Consider the following 18,584-nt stretch of genomic DNA (forward strand, 5'->3'; position numbering starts at 1 on the left):
CCAGGTGGTAATGGCACAGCTGAGGTGTTTTTGCTCCCCACAGGTGGAGCAGAACCCCAGGGCAACCATTGGAAAGCCTATTTTGGGAACCCTGTGGACTTCAGGGTTGGGTTATGGACAATAATAGACAAAGACAGCAGTTTCTATACCTCCTTACTTTTACTCTGCAACAACCGGTGAAGTCCTGGGAGACTGATACAGGTGATAGTAGCGATCCAGTTGGCCTGGAAGCAGTTGGTGGGGTGTCTTCCTGGCCAGGTGAGTATTGAGGCCTTCTCACTACGCTCTTCTTCTCTCCTACAGGACCCCGCTGCGTTAATCAAATGGAGGCCCTCTCTGCTGGGACTTGTGGTACTACCCTTTACCCGAATGGTAGGCGGCGCGGGCCTTCTCAGGTGCCGCTCTGCTGGCAGCAGCTCCGGGTCCCTTATGTGCGGCTGTACCTTCGAGTTGTTGTGGGACCAGGAGACTTGCAGTCCTCCTGCCCTTCGGATTTGGTTACCGGGATTCGAGTACCCCGGGCAACCACGGACTCCGATGTTTGGTCTTTAGCGTTTTCTTCTGAGGTGAGCCGGTTCAGCTCCGCTCCCCAGTATCTTCCTCCTGTGCCTTTCTGCAGACCTTCCTTTTCCTGGGCTTGGCTATCTTAGCCCCGACCCCAGCTCGCTTGTCTTTACTACTCCAGCTCCTCTCTCGAGCTCCTCTCTCTTCAACGGTCAGCTTCAATCTGTCACTTTAACTCCTCCCCCAGGTCAGAGCTTTTGGGAAACTCCCCAGAACACCAGGTTTAGAGCTCCCTCTGCTAGCCCGAAGTAGGAAATGTGTTGAATGTGGGTAATACTGGCCAAGGGACTCCCCCTCTTGCTTCCAGGCTTGGTATTAACCCTTGTGGGGCAACACTACTGTGGCGACCAGACTACTGGGGTACCACAACTGCATGATTGTTTTTGGGATATTTTATTCACAGTGTTCACTATATGGTAAAAATGATTTGTCGGTGTGATGCCTTAGGTCGATATGAGTTCGTAGACACCAACAATGTAAAAGTTTACTTTTATCTGAGGGTAAAAAAAATTCTGAAGTTTGTCCAAAAAAAGCGGTGCACTTTTTGCGCCATTTTCCGCAACCCATAGCGTTCTCAATTTCAGAATCTATGGTTCAATAACAGCTTATTTTTTGAGTCTCGAGCTGATGTTTTTCATGGTACCATTTTTGCACAGATGCTACATTTTGATCGCCTGTTATTGCATTTTGTACAAAATTGACAGCAACCACAAAATGTAACTTTGGCATTTTGGAATTTTTTTGCTGCTAAACCGTTTACCAATCATATTAATTGATTTTATAATTTGATAGATCGGGCATTTCTGAACGCGGCAATACCAAATGTATGTATATATTATTTTTTTTACCTTTTAATTTTCAATGGGGTAGCAACTGCAGGTGATTACACCTTGATGTCTTAAGACATACCAGTATGGCCCCCGATCATTAAGGTGTTAAGAAATCACTGTACAAGCATCCGTCAAAAAAGACATTCTTCAATTTTGTTTGACACCCTATTTATTAAGGTACAATAGAGAGGAGAGTAATCTGAGGATTACCACCAATCGGATTTCCTGTAATCAAGTGATGAGAGTATACTTTATCCCAGCTTGATTCTACCACATTCCCACCAAATATGAAGGAAAGAGCCCATTTCAGACTCTCACCGTCAACATATTTCGGAGACTTGAAAAATTACATGCAATTTAGATGGATGATGATACCACCTTATAAGGATCTTGCAATTCTTTTCCTGAGCTGAGCAAGCAATAGTTTGTGAGTGAATAGGAATCCCTTTTCCCAATCTAACTGGGTCAAAACAACTCCCAATTCATGTTCCCAAGCCCCTTGAAATCTCAATTTACTTAAGTTACCTACTCTGATCAAACAGTTGTTTATCAAAGATATCACATGATCAGGCAGAAACTCTTGCAAAAACAACTTCTCGAAAAAGGTGGGAATAGACTGAGATGAACTATCAAATTTCTGAGAAAATAAAGATGAATGCAATTGTAAATATTCAAACCACAGGAATCTTATGGATGAAGAACATGTCTTCAAAGAAACAAATGAGGATAAATTACCACCTTACAGCACCTGAATCGGTGCTGGTTGTTCTCCATTGCCCTCCAGCTGAGAAATGTCCTACTCAAGTACCCAGGTTGAAAAGAGGGGTTGTAAAAAAGTGATGTGAATGGGCTAATTGTCCTATTAGGAAATAATCTACCCCTGAATGAATACCAGTTTCTAAGTGTTTCTTTGGTTAGGAAGGTTGAGCACTCTATTAAAGGACCATTTATTGTAGAAATCCGTGGAAGATGTTTCAGTGGAATAGGCAATCCCTCCTGTCCCACACCAACCCATTGTGTAGTAACTGAATGAAAAGGACAATTTCATCAAGTTGGCAGGAATAGTAGTATGGAAGTAAATTTTGAAATTTGGAAGATCTGCTCCACCCAAAGAGTTAGGGCGACTTAGTGTTTATATGATTATCCTAGGCATAATCTTACCCCAGACAAATCTGACCAGGACCGAACATAGCTTGCAAAAAAAGATCTGGGGTGGAGAGATATGGACAATTTTTGAAAAATAAACAAAAAACAAAGCATTTTGATAATTTTTATCCTTTGAACAAAGATAATTTCAACTTATTATAGGTAGTGATGAGCGAGATATAGCAACTCTTCAACATCCAGAGTCCTTTCCCTCAAGTCTAAAACCATGCTTGATTAGGATACTTCTCATGACACATTTTAGAGTCTCCCACTGTAAGGGATTTGAGGTTTCCTCAGAAATATGTACGTTAATAAAGGAATTAATACATTTCTTCAGATGTTATGTGAAAAGATTATCCTTATGAAGATTGTTGATCAGTGTCCACTTCAAAGAGCGTTGGACAAGAAAAGGAAAGAATAACGAGAGAAATATTGGAGCATGGTCTGACCACAGAATATCTCCAATCATTGCAAGTGGATGCCATGAAAGAGCATGGTAACTCTTATGGAAGAAGTGTATGTGGCTCTACAAATTGTGAGTAGGCTAAAATACGTAACCTAAAGATGAGAAAACAAATGTAAAAGCTTAATTACACATTAAGTATAGATAGGTATCCCAGTGTCCATAGTTTTTCTATGGAATATTGACTGCCTGTGCTTCTGCTGAGCACCACTGTGCTTTGCTGGATTTCCTTTTTTAGTGGTGGATCATGTTACTGCCAGACATATGTAATTTTTTTTATGTTGAGTTGGTCTACACAGTTCAAACACGAACAGGCCAGACATGGAAGCATCAGGTCACCGTCGAACACACTCCTTACAGTTCAGTGATGCCGGCACCCAACAGCTTGAACAGCAGAAATGTTCCGCAGTTGCTCATGAAAAGACATTTTTAATAATAAATATCTAATAATTAATGGGCTGGTTGCTGTAGTTTTCCTCAGGGCATAAGATCTAATTTCCTAGCAATGTTTCCTATCCTTACTTTTCACACTGCAACAGTCTGTCATTAAAACCAAATGTAGGTTCCTATCACTTTTATTTATTTTTCAAATCAACTTATAAATCAGTGCCAGGCCTTATTATAGATGAGCTCCAATAAATTATTGTCTGCGAGCATATTCTGAATGTTAAACATTTGTACTTTTGTTCTGTATACCCCTCTGGTCACTGGTGACAACTCTTTGGAGAGAGTTAAGTTGTTGTATGTCATACATGCGTTATTATCCAGAAAGTTCTTAATGCACTATTTATGTACATTTGTTTTGAAGATCTATTTAAACTAAATTTTAATATTTATTTTCCAGGGCTAAAATATTATAGGATAAGACTTGGATGTCTGATTATGGGTATTTGCTCCATGAGAAGCCTGTCGATCAATAGAATGGACAGACCCTTTTTTATCCAGGACACCCTGTGCCTACTACTGCAGCGCAGACCCAATCATTTTCATTCTGAATTGGAAAGGTTAAGACCCTCATTGATTAAATATTAAAGATCTTGTTGGATCTTTGATATCATTCATGGAGGCTTTAAAAATTGAACATTATGATCCCAGTGGGAAAAGAGCCTTACTGCTGATGTCTCACGTTAAGTTTGTTGAAAGTATTGTTCTGCAGGGAGACCGCTGGTACAAGACTGGCCAACTGGATTGCCAAGACCAATGCTTGGCATATTTGTCTTCTTATGCAGAGATTTAATTTTTTCTTCTTTATCTCTGCGTAATGAAGAAAAAAATGGATGAACACCCAATACAATCATTTGCATTGATAAATATGGAAAATATCATAGACCAAGGACACCTTGGGCAATGTTACTTTTATTGTAAAATGTTCCATAAAGAGTCTTTATGCAATATGAACTTCACAGCACTTAATCTAAAAATACAGTTGCTTATATAAAATGACAGATATTCTAGTATTAGTAGTCCCAAAAGGGGCATGTATAGTTAAGTGTGAAGCTTGGCTGCCTCGATTATGCACTGCTTATACTGGGAGTCAGTGTTGTCAAGTTGACTAATGGGCCATATTACCATATCAGCACTTACTACATCCATCCTTCATTCTCATGGTCTTTATTGTCCAATGGATCATCAACATTGTATTTATTTCTCCATGGAATATCCACACAAAAGACAGACAATACATAAACTTCTCACAAAAAGTGAGGGATATTTGGCTTTCTGGTGAAATTTCAGGATGATCCTAACATGCCCTCTAACCTTTTCATGTGAACTTAATGTGATTTTCTCTAAACCATTGAATGCACATGTCCCACTGTTCAATGTTTCAGTACTTTTTGCACAACTTGCTGTTCTCTAACAAGGAGAGCTTACTGGCAAAATTCACAACAGGTGTTTGATCCATGAATCGCCTAATAAATTTTGGGGTTTAATTAGAATTGGTATTTAAACAGTCCTCCTCATCATGCTGTGTTCATATTTTGACATCATGAGACCAAGATAGCACCTTACAAATGATAAACATTACCTTGACATTGTGAGGCTTCAAGCATGATGTTCTAAGACAAAAGTGGCCACTGAGCTTAGACTGTTACAGTGTCATCAACAGGTTGCAACAGAGATACTAGAAGAGTCACAGAAAGGCAAAGAAGTGGATGTCTTTTGGCCACATCTCACACTGACTGCTTCTTTCTGGACAATGCCCTTCGAAACCAGATGACTTGAGGTCCACCATTGAAGAAGTGGGATGCCATGCCTCAGTAGACAATAACTCCACTTGTGAACAGCATGATGCATCATTGTCCAGCTGTAATTGATGCTCAAGGCATCATGACAAGTTATTGAGAATGACATTTTTGTGGGGTATACCCACCTCTCTTGTTGGCTTTTTGTTTCAATAAATTGTTTAAGATGAGGAAATCACCATTACATACCATTACCTATTGTAAATGCCCTCCTCTCATGATAAAATATCACTGGTGAACTTTACATTTTACTTAAATTTCACTTAAAAGCCAAATATCCCTATCATTTTGGGAGTAATGTATTCACTCAACAGGCCAATTGCTTTGAGCACTAGCAAGTGCGTAAAATTAATATAAACAAGTTAATCCACAGTTTCATTTTTTTCTCCATGTTAAATCACATAAAACTAAATTTTTCAGCTGGAGTTATTGTTAAAACCCTCATGTGTTGATACGGTTATTACGGTGTTATTAGTTGGAATGATAACAGTTGTCAAGTTACTCTATAAGGGTTTTGTTCATGTGACGTTTATGTTCCATCAGCCACATTTTTTAGGCAAAGTGGTTCAGAAGAACGCTGGCAACTTTGCTGGCGTCTATACCATCATATTTTGCTGCCGGTGCCTTTTGTCTGTATTTTATATTATAATGGCATGCTACTTCTTTCATCTGCTTCATGGTTTCCAAACCCATAAGGATATGTGCCCACGTCCTGGGCACAGCGGGTCCTGACCTGCGGGGCCGCCCGTCTCCTCCACAGGAGAACGCAGCTGCTTGTACCCACGATCAGGGGTCAGGGCACTGCAGTCTTTCGCTTGTGTTCTCCCTTCGGATGACGCATGCAAATCCGCAGCAAACAATTGACATGCTGCAGCTTGGAAAAATGCTCCACAGGTCAGTGTTTGCTGCGGGAAAAAAACAAGCACAGTTGGCACGGGATCTCTAGAAATCCCTCCACTGTGCTTGTACTGTACAACGCAGCGTTTTGGAAGCAGTGAAAAGTAATAGGGAGAAGAAGAATGTGCCATACAAAAGGGGTCACACAAAAAAAATAATTATAAATGTACAAATTTTATTAGCCAAAGTTGGACAAACATTTGAAGCCATATATTTTAAAACCCTTAAAAAAGCCAAAAGTGGCTAAGAACACACATCATCCCCAAAATCAAGGCTTATAATAAAGCTCACAAATACCAGAACTTCACCTCCCCAAAAGAGATCACCCCATATAACATGTAAAAGGCCCAATTATAGGATTATTAATTCAACAGTGTTAGACAAAATACAAATAACATTATTATACCATAATACTTGCTCCCTTCCTTCTATGGCTAACAAAGCACAGGAAACCTGAATGCATGAAACACCCCACAGTTTGTAACCTGGAAGGAGATGTTACACACTTATCATGGGAAAAAAAACTGTATATATTTTTTGTATACCCACACAGCTAGCAAGTCCATAGGGCATGCAAGGAAGCAAGCCTATATTGGATCAAATCCCTTCATAGATCCAGCTAAACGGGAAGAGAAGAAGGGGAGGAGAAAAGGGGATGAAGCCCCATGCGTATCGACACTGAGTTGTGTCTTCCTCAAGGTCCCTCTTCTTGATAAATAAAGCTACGTTAAAAATGAGACAATATTGTTTTTCTTGTGCAATTCTCTGTGTTTGATGTGTCACATGACCCCCTTCCCTTTTCAAAAACGTAAAGTTGAATTCAAAATGGCGGCTTTGCAGATGGCCGCCATGGGCGTCACCCGGCCTCAAATGTTTTGGCCCTCCCATGTACTAATATGCCACAAACGGTAAGGTGATATCAGCAACCACTTCCATTTCATCAGGGTGTATCCATACTTATGGCCCACCCTGCAGTATACATTTAAATACTCAACAACACCTACAATAATTAGCATAAAACACATCTTTTACAGTGAGAAAAATGTCAGATTATTTTAGACAAAACTATACCTAGCTTTAATCATCCAGCCAGGATCTGGTCCTTGGTGCCCAAGGTTTGGACAACATGCACCAACTGACAGGTTCCCTTGACAGGTCAAAATGGTAGCAATTCGGAATGAGTATCTATATTCAGTGTTACAGAATTTTCCTTTTATTCTAGAAACCTTAACTCAGACTTTGTAACAAGTACATATAGTCTTTGACCTTAAGTTGAAAAATATTGTAGACGGGAAGACTGTTTAAAAATGGAATCATGCGTTCAATCAAGACTATTGCATGTTATTCAGAATGGGTCATGTAAAGTTTATGCAGAAGGTCTTTTTGTTTTTAAGGCCAGTCATTTTGGAACATGTTATGTTTACATGTGCCATATGGTCATTACTAGTTTAACTAGGGTCAGAACCAGAGAGTACAGGGCTACTGTGCACGGACAGTGTATGGATCCTTTGCAGTCTAGAAATTCATCATAATGCATCCCTATGTGTCTGCGATAGAAGCTGCCTGCAGTTTTGGAGGTGGGAGGGATCCCCTTTACCTCTTGGGCCTCTGGTTGCACCAATAGTATGTCCACGCCTGAAATTTACATTAGTTCAAGGGGTCTCATTTGATAATCCCTTTCCATTTACCCTGTTAGGTCATTGATTTTATAGAGGAGAGTCTCGTTCTTGAGACTTCTCCCTTTTATAAGCCAGAGCAGAGGTTTTCTAACAAACAGCAGCTACTACTATGGTGACCTGGTTCACAAATAGATTACATAAATGACCATAGATTTAAAGGGGTTGTCCACTACTATGACAAAATATTCTGATTCCACTTGTTTCCCCAAGTTAAAATAACAGACTCTGTACTCACCTCCCGTTCTGGCTCTATTTCAGCTCTATCAGTAACCACAGTTTGAGCTCACGTGACATTGTGATGTCACGGGAGCCCTGCATCCAATCATCACAGGCTTCTCTCTCGCTGCCTTTTAACCAAATTAGTTAATCAACAGGAAGTGACACTGTGGTTGCCACTCACTTCCTGTTGATTTTTCATTAGATCCAAAGGCGTGCCGAGAGAAGTTGGCAGTGAATGGACGTGGGGCTCCTGTGACGTCTCAATGTCTGGTGAGCCCCGTAACGCGGTTACCGACAGCGCTGAAATGGCGCCAGCATGGGAGGCGACTACAGGGCCTTTTATTTTAACTGAAAAAACAAGTGGAATCAGAAGGGGTTGTCCTAGTAGTGGATAATGCCTTTAAATGGCAGGAGGAATGAGCAGTCAATGGCAACAGCTGTTTAGCAAGTGTCTTGTGTTAAAGGGTTTGTCTATGATGTGACATACCCTTTAAGATTTGTTATTGAGAGACTATGGCTAAGATTCACTCAGCATCACATCACTATTTCCTTTTAATAAAAGGAATACATCTGTACAGTTCATGATGTGTTAAAGTCACAATGGCACATGACGGAATGAAATGGCTTAGGTTCTTTTTCTTATCAGATTTTGTATGTCCCCCACACTGGGTGGAATTTATAGACACCATGCTTTCTTACCATGCAGGAAAAATAAGCATCATTCCTTTACAGCTCGTCAAACATGAGTCTTAAAACTACCAGTTATCATACACTGGCATCAAAAAATAAAGCAGAAAGCAATTTAACGCACCAGTAGCAGTTGCCTATTAATCGCACCCAGAATAAGGTAGCCTGAGAGACTGTGTGCAAAGAAGGGGAAAGTAGTGCAGTAATGTATGACTAGCAAAGAAAACACACAACATCAATGTAGTCATTTTCTAATTACAAGGCTGTTTCATAAACTGTAAATGCTAACATGGGAGAATTAAATCACAGCAATTTAATTAATAAAACGCTTTAGACACTTAAACCCAAATGTTCATGTCCTGAGGGTTCCATATCCACAGCAGCTCTTGGGTACGTTTTAGGATTTCCAAGCAATCATTTGCAGATCTTGTACTAATAAAATTGGTATTGCAAATAGCATTAGCCTCTATTTGTTTTCGTTTGAAAAAAAAAATCCCTCCGAATACAATAATGAAAATATTTGTTTTCCTATTTACATAATATATAAATGTTCACATTCTGAAAGGGGCCGTACATTTTGGTAAAGAAAACAAAACAAAAACTAAAGTATAAAAGCTGAACGTGGCATTAAAAATAAAGAAATATATGTACAAAGATCATGATTGGTGGCAAAGCAATAAAAGTAAATAAAATAAAATTACCATTATAGGTCCATATTAAAATCCTTACACTATGTAAACAATTGTTACAGAATGGGAACATGTAAGTAGAAGATGACTGCCATTCTCCCTTCTATGTATTTCTATTTGCAGCCATTTGACTTCTTTGAAGGAATCTTCCATAATTACACATTGATGGGCTTTCCTTTAAGTAAGAGATTTGACGCTACTGATCAGAACGAGGCAGCACAAGCACGGCTGCACATACAGCTTAAACCAGAGGTTTACATACACTATTTAAAAAGACACATATACATGTTTTTCTCACTATCTTACATGAAATCAGAATAAACTTTTCCTGTTTTAGGCCTTGTGCGCACACTGCGTTTTTACCCGTGGTTTTGCTGCAGAAATTTCTTGAGAAATGTTTGTAATCTTTCTGCAGCTATTTCCCAACAAAACCTATGGGAAAAAAATATCTGTGCGCACACTGCGTTTTTTTTCTCAAGAAAATTCTTTCTGCAGAATTTCTTGAGAAAATGTACATGTCACTTCTTTTCCGCAGGTACCTACAGTATTTCACTCCATTCACTGTAATGTAATCGCGAAATACCGCGGGTATACCGCAGGTAGCAAATGATGTGCGGTATACCCTCGGAATAGCCGCGGTTTACCTGCGATAATGTTCATCACTACCCTGCGTTATGCAGGGAAGTGATGTCATTATGACAGGAAGAAGAAGCTGAGCATAAACACACACACATCACACTCCCTGGACGCCGCACGGAAGCACTTCCGTGTGGCCCCCATCGGGTGCCCGTGCAGTCTGTGTCCCGCTCCAGCCCCGCAGCTGTCCGCACAGCAGTGTCAGTGTCTGCCCGCCCTGCAGTATCAGCAGCTTCTCACCCTGCAGTGCAGGCAGCCGCGGGGATGACGAGCGCTGCTGTCAGGAGGTTAGATGTGATCATTACCTGCAGTGACGATCTCCTGCACTGCTGACGTCAGCGCTGTCACTGCCTTCTATGCCCGTTTTGCGGGCGGCAGAAGAATGTCACTAGCGTTGACGTCATGGGCTCTTGCGATACTGCTGAGAACGCGGCGGGCATAGAAGGCAGTGACAGCGCTGATGTCAGCAGTGCAGGCGATCGTCAATGCAGGTAATGATCTCATCTAACCTCCTGAAGTAAGCGCTAGTCATGCCCTGCAGTGACCTGGGCTGACCCATTGATGTTAGCTCAGGTCACTGCACTGCTCTTCCAGCCAATGGAGAACATTCTGTTCTTCATTGATTGGGACAGTGACTATGGTATGGATCATCGTGGGACCCCCTTATTGGATTACCCTGGACCTGGAATTGATTGTTCTTTTCAATAATTTGGTGAAAGAGGGAATGTTTTGGGGAGTGTTTTTTCAAATAAAACTTTTTTTGTTGTCTATTTTTTATTTCTTACTGACTGGGTTGTGACATTACACATCTGGCAGCAACCCCATATATTACCCCGTTTGCCACCGCACCAGGGCAACGGGATGAGTTGGGGCGAAGCACCAGGATTGGCACATCTAATGGATGCACCACTTCTGGGGCGGCTGTGACCTGCTATTTTTAGGCTGGGGAGTGTCCAGTAACAGTGGACCTCCCAAGTCTGAGAATACCAGACCACACCTGTCCGCTTTACCTTGGCTCGTGATCCAATTTGAGGGGGACCCCACGTTTTTTGTTTTACATTATTTATTTAATGAAGAAAAAACAAAAAGCCAGCACCAAATGTGCATTTCAGCACTAAACATTCCAAACTGTACTTATTATAAAAATTTTGAGATTTTTGGCAAAAAAGTGCAATTTCTTGAGCTGCCTCGCCACGTCATGGCAAATCTCATTTGAGGCAGTCCTACACTAAAATATTTTTATAAAATGAGCCATACGGCCTCACATATGAATAGTAGAACTGCTCTTAGCAGCACTCACCTGGTCTATTTCAATCCCGTACCCATGACTGAGTCATGGCTGTGGGCGGGATAGGTCCAAGCAAATGCTGCATGAAGTAAATAGCCTGTGGACAAAGCCTGATGACTTAATGTGAACAGTCACCAACCGCCAAAATCTAGACAGATGGAATACATACCAAATTGGGGTGCATAGCAAGGTGGAGGTCAACCACCGACCAATTCAATGAAGAAAAAAAAAAATATTTATTTAATGTAAAATAACAGCGTGGGGTGCCCTCTGTTTTGGATTACCAACCAAGGTCAAGCTGCCAGCTCTGGTCTGCAGGCTTCAGCCATCTGCTTTACCCTAGCTGGCTACAAAAGATAGGGGGGCCCTCACGTCGTTTTTTTAAAATTCATTTTTTGGCTAAATACAAGGCTAAACACCCTTTAGTGCCACATGAAAGTCACTAAAGGGTGCCAGCTTAGAATATGCAGGAAGGTGGGACATTATATAGGTCTTTCTCATCTATTATCTATCTATTCATCTATCCATCTTTCCCTCTATCCATTATCTGTCTGTCTATCGATTATCTATCTATTATCTATATTATTTATTGCAGTTACAGCATAAAAAAATGCAGGGACCAACCTGCGGAAAAATTGTGGCAAAAACGCATGCGTTTTTCCCGTGGTTTTGGTGCGTTTTTTTACCGCAGTTGCGGTAATCTTCAACTCCCAGAAGTTTCTCAAGAAATTTTCTTATGAAAAATCACTTTTCTAGTGCGCACATAGCCTTAGGTCAATTAGGAACCAAAATTATTTATATTTGCCAAATCCCAGAATAATGAGAGAGAGAGAATGTTTAAGCCATTTTTATTACTTTTTGAAAAGTCAAAAGTTTATATACCGTACATTTCATTAGTATTTGGTACCATTGCCCTTAACTGTATGACTTGGGTCAAACATTTTGGATATCCTTCCACAAGCTTCTTACTCTAGTGGTAGGAATTTGGGCCCATTCCTCCTGACAGAACTGGTGTAACTGATCCATGTTTGTAGGTCACCTTGCTCGCACCTGCCTTTTCAGCTTTGCCCATACATTTTCAATAGGATTGAGATCAGGGCATTGTGATGGTCACTCCAAAACACTGACATAGTTATCCTTAACGCACTTTGCAACCAGTTTGACAGTATGCTTTTGATCATTGTCCATTTGGAAAACCCATTTCCGCCCAAGCTTAATTTCCTGGCTAATGTCTTGAGATGTTGCTTCAGTATTGCCACATAATCTTCTTTTCTCATGAAAAGTCCATCTATGCCATCTATTTTGTGAAGTTTACAAGTCCCTTCTGCAGCAAAACAACCCCACAACATTATACCGCCACCCCTGGGTTTCACAGTTGGAATGGTGTTCTTAGGCTTTTCCCTTTTTCCTCCAAACGTAATGATGGTCATTATGGCCAAACAATTTTAGTTTAGTCAGACCACAAGACATGGCTCTCAAAATTTAAGGTCTTTGTTCATGTGGGAATTGCAAACATTAATCTAGCTTTTTTATGTTTCTTTTGGAGTAATGGCAAAACAACCCCACAAGATGATGCTGTCACCCCCGTGTTTCACAATTGGGATGCTGTTCTTAGGCTGAAAAGCTTCTCCCTTTATTCCTTCAAACGTAATGATGGTAATTATCACAAAATGGTTACATTTTTTTAGTTTCATCAATAATCAGACCACAGGATATGCCTTCAAAAATTAAGGACTTTGTTCCTATGCGTATTTGCAAACATTATTCTGGCTTTCTTAGGTTTCTTTTGGAGTAATGGCTTTTCTCTAACAGAGTGGCCTTTCAGCCCTTGTTCCTACAGTACTCATTTCGTTGTGGATAATGGCACAATCTTACCAGCTTCCGCCAGCATCTTCACAAGGTCTTTTGATTTTGTTCTTGGGTTGATATGCAAATGTCTGACCAATGCACAATCATCTCTGGTACTCAAAGCCCGTCTCCTTCCTGAGTGGTATGATGGCTGGACATTCCCATCTTGTTTGTACTTTTGTATAATTGTTTGTACAGATCAACGAGGCACCTTCAGGTATCTGTAAATTGCACCCAAGGATGAAGCAGACTTGTGCAAGTCCACAATTCTCTTCTTGAGATCTTGTCTGATTTCTTTTGACTTTGCCATGACGCTGCACAAACAAGCAGTGTGTTTCAGGTGTGCATTAAGATACATCCAAAGGTGTGTCTCTAATTAATTCAGATGTTGCCAATAAACCTATCAGAAGCTTCCAAAGACATGACATCATCATATGGGCTGTCCCTTTTTGTTTAAAGGAAGGCATAGTAGTCTTGGTGTATGTAAGCTTTTGACTTTGCATTAAGTAATAAAAAGGCCATATTATTCTGGCATTTGGCAATATAAATAATTTTGCTAATCCTAATTGACCTGTCAGACTAGTGAGAAAAACATGCATATGTGTCCTTTTAGTTAGTGTATTTAAACTTCTGGTTTAAACTGAATGGATGCACTGCTGTGCCTAGAAAACATTTAGATGGGAAGTCCACACATAGCAAACGTCTCGCCACGAATTTCACTCCAAATCTGCAACAAAATCTAGTACGTGATTTGTGCATGTTAAGGTGAATTATCTCGTAGCAGGTCAGTTACAGAAATTAATAAGACTGTGTGGGACTCTGAATGGGGTTTGAATAAATCTACACGATAGCTGCCAAAACTATCCAATTCATGTGAGTGCAACTGATTGATATTCAGTAGCGCAAATTTTCACACGTATTGTACAGTAATTTCTGGCTGCAAATTGCCACCATCTGAATTTGGCGTTGGTTCTGCTAATGGATGAGGGTCACATTATCATATGTCATGACCTCATCAGGAACTGTCCAAAGAACTGTCTGGTAAATGGCCACAGTGTGAATGCGCACCTACGCATCGCACCTATAACAACATGAGCCCCGACTCATTTCATATCAAAATGAAGCTTACTAAGTATCCTATGTTTTTGTTACATGTACTATTACTATTTATTCATTTAGTCACCGGGGTATTTGCTCATTTATTTTTAGAGTAAATTCTGTCTTTTGAATGGCTACAGTGTAAGTGTGCGCCTACACATTGCACTCATACCAACATGTGCTCTGGCTCATTTTTTTGGTCTTTTTTTCTATGCTACTGGTCCACTTTTGGGTCAGAATTTGTGTGTTATCCATGGTTCATTTTTAGAATGAAATGTTGATGCATAATGATATTTAACATTCACATAAGATACATTTTCTGATTTATTGACCCTAATGGCTTTGGAAGTTTTACCAAACTGATATCACAAGCATTTTTTCCTGATCGTTCTTGTAATTTATAATTTGCTGTTATCATGGACTATGAGTCTAGTAAATTTTTCACTCTTAACATTGTAAAATCAAATATTTGGTTAAAATTAGTGTTGGAAAATATTTTCAGAGATTAGTCCAAACCACAAGGAGAAGGGGTTCTCCACTACTAGGATCTTGATGACCTACCCTTTGAATAGGGGAGTAATAATAAGCCGATGGGGCCCTACACCTTCAGCAATCAGTTGTTACCATGTCCGACAGTGGCCAGATGCAAACAATGTAATGAGTGGAACACCACCGCTCAATCACACTATTTATTTGATGCTCTGTTGTACTGCAGATTATCTTACATATGTCTGAAATGATCTGCAATACCAGACACAGCCATCTATAGACTATAAAGAGGACCTGGCTATAGCAGAGCATACCAAGCTCATTATTCACGTATTGAGAACTAACCCCAAGGAATAACAATGCTATAGTCTTGGATAAATGCTTTAAAATGAGATGATGTAAAAATATAATTCAGAGATGTTGTAAAGTCAACAATTGTTCTTATCAAAAAAAAATCGAAAGCTAAATGTAGAACAGACATGACATGAGGTGTCAGAATAGGATATATACAGTATATTCAAAGTATGCAAAGACAGACCACCTCATAAATAGAGATAAGCGCACCCATGGATGTTCAGGTTCACCGGGTTCAGCCGGACTTTAGTTAAAAGTTCAGTTCGGAACCCGGACTTCACCCGAACTCAACCCCGGACCCCATATAAGTTAATGGAGACCCAAATTTCTGTACTCTAAAATGGCTATAAAATAATCATAGTAAGGGCTAGGAGGCTGCAAACGAAGCAAAATGGGGGCAATTGCCCTGCAAATAAATATGGATAGGGAATATGTAAAATAAAAATTATGTTGGCTCCCACCTACTTTTGATAACTAGCGCAGGTAAAGCAGACAATTGTGGCTGCAGCCCTCAACTGTCAGCTTTACCTGCGCTGGTTCTCAAAAAGAGATAATAAATAAGTTTTTAAAAAATGGTGTGGGCTCCTCCCTATTTTTTATAACCAGCGAAGGTAAAGCGGACAGCTGTAGACTGGTATTCTCGGCCTCAGAAGTGGTGCCTGATAGACGCCTCTCAATTACTAACCCATGAGCTTGATGCCAGCTGTCAATTCACAGTTGACGTCAACCACAAAAGTATAACCCCGATTGTCACTGCACCAGGGCAATCGGGAAGAGCCAAGCAAGATGCCAGAAATGGTGCATCTAATGGATGCACCACTTCTGGGGCTGCTGTGCTGCTAGCAATGGCCCAATAACCATGGGCCTTCTCATCTTGATAATACAAGCCCTCAGCAGTTTTTTTGTTTTTTTTTTAATTGTTTAAATAATTTAAAACAACTGCATGTGATCCCCTTTGTTTTGATAACCAGCCAAGGTAAAGCTGATACCTGAGGCTGCAGCCCATAGCTGTCTGTTTTACCTGCGCTGGTTAGCAAAAATAGGCGAGAGCTCACATCATTTTTTTTTTTTATCTTTATTGTTCACAACAGTGTACAGGCAACTTCAGCACGCAGTAAACCACATTGATGGGCTGCATTATTTAAGACAAGCATAGCCTGAGGTGTTTCCCCATAATGCCCTGAGCCTATCATATCACATGGTCTAGCGCATTCATCATTATGGGAGAATATCACATCCATAATAAAAGATGGAGGCCGGCCGAGCAGTGCCATTTTATAGTCTTACACTGCAGGGATAGAGGTCAGAGCACACAAATCATTTACAGGAAGACAAAACTGGCAATAGTATTGGATAACATGTAGTTCCAACAATAAGGAGAGAGCGATATGGCAGGTGGCATCAGCAGTGCCCGTGGAATTGATTGATGTATTCAAATTAGGCTTTGGTCAGACAAATGTAATTTCTCTCATCTGATAAAATCTAATCAATTATGCTGATCAGACTCTCATCAGTGTTTGATCATAGTGTGGTCATAGTGTGATTGGATTTTATCAGAAGTGGAGATGTAAAAAATTTGCTCTATTTTCGCCATTGTGTCAGTCAGTGAAAATCAGACTGCAAATGAATACCATCTGAGTGTTGTCCAATTTTTTTTTTCTCAAGGTCCCATTGACTTGCATACCTGTGTGTGATCCAATTGCATAACTCGGACATGCTGAGATTTTTTTTTTAGACCGATTCAACAATTGAACTATTCGAAAGTCGCCACAATTTTATTTTTTGGGACTATTTGACAAATCTAGCAAATTCGAATCCCATAAGGTTCCATCATCTCCCATCTGTACGTTTGCCTCCGTCATGTCTAGCTGTCATTGCTATGAACATAGACGAGCAGGGGACCGCCGAAGCCTTGGTGTGAGAGCTGTGAATTATTTGAAAGTTGACTATATGTTCCTTTCATCCATGTGCGGTTAGCAGTGGCCTCTTAAATCAATCTATGATGGATACAAAGCTTCTTGGGCTGTTCTATAGCAGATGGAGTGTGTGTTACAAGGCACAATATACTGTAAATTACTTAAAACTCCCAAATGCTGTGTAAAACACTTACGTAGCTTTTGTTCTGGACAGAATATATATGAAGGAAATGATTCAAATAAATTAAATATAATTTTATTAAATAAATTTACCTATTTTATAATTAAAATGTTAAAACAATAAAGCTATGCTGTATGATCCATCCAGTATATTTTGCAACAATACTTTCAAGAATGTGCGGTATAAATAAATATATATTTGCTGTCCCTGATTCAGGACTGGCTATCCAATTTATATACCTAACGAATCTGTCAGGATCAAATAATGTATTTCACCCTGCCTCTGTGCTGATGGGATTAAAAAAGTCATATCTGTTAATTAGCTATTAGCAAATGTTTCCTGTGAATAAATTAACATGATAAATGGTGACTAGGAAAGGAAAAAAATGAATGTGTTAAATGTTTGCCCTTCTCACTCCTGTCTTCTACCCACTTTCTCTAAGCATGCTCCTCCAGCCCATTAACTTGCTATTTTACCAATTGCAGTTGTTTAACCAGGCAAGAATACATAAGGGAGATTTGGACATTGAGATCATTAAGGACCAATTTTGTTATTAGCATATATCCTTTCCTCAGTGTGATTTCTGAGTCTCATTATTTATATGGCTATTCCCCTGTTACCGAAATAAGTCAATTTGAAATTAGATAGCTCAAAGTTCATAAGTGGGGGATGTGATACAAGACGAAAAATCCAGTCTCACTAAAATACTTATTTCTGGACATACTTTGTGGATTAGAAAAAGAGCTGGTGAGAAACCTTTAACAATTCTCACAATTATTTCACGTGACTTAGTAAGGCAGTAATATTTACATCAATTGGAACCAAGGCTAGGAAAATGTAATATATATGTGTAATATATATATATACAGTGCCTACAAGTAGTATTCAACCCCCTGCAGATTTAGCAGGTTTACACATTCGGAATTAACTTGGCATTGTGACATTTGGACTGTAGATCAGCCTGGAAGTGTGAAATGCACTGCAGCAAAAAAGAATGTTATTTCTTTTTTTATTTTATTTTTTTAAATTGTGAAAAGTTTATTCAGAGGGTCATTTATTATTCAACCCCTCAAACCACAAGAATTCTGTTTGGTTCCCCTAAAGTATTAAGAAGTATTTCAGGCACAAAGAACAATGAGCTTCACATGTTTGGATTAATTATCTCTTTTTCCAGCCTTTTCTGACTAATTAAGACCCTCCCCAAACTTGTGAACAGCACTTATACTTGGTCAACATCGGAAAGACAAAGGAGCATTCCAAGGCCATCAGAGACAAGATCGTGGAGGGTCACAAGGCTGGCAAGGGGTACAAAACCCTTTCCAAGGAGTTGGGCCTACCTGTCTCCACTGTTGGGAGC

This window comes from Anomaloglossus baeobatrachus, chromosome 6 (genome assembly GCF_048569485.1).
Source record: "Anomaloglossus baeobatrachus isolate aAnoBae1 chromosome 6, aAnoBae1.hap1, whole genome shotgun sequence".
Classification (NCBI taxonomy): domain Eukaryota; kingdom Metazoa; phylum Chordata; class Amphibia; order Anura; family Aromobatidae; genus Anomaloglossus; species Anomaloglossus baeobatrachus.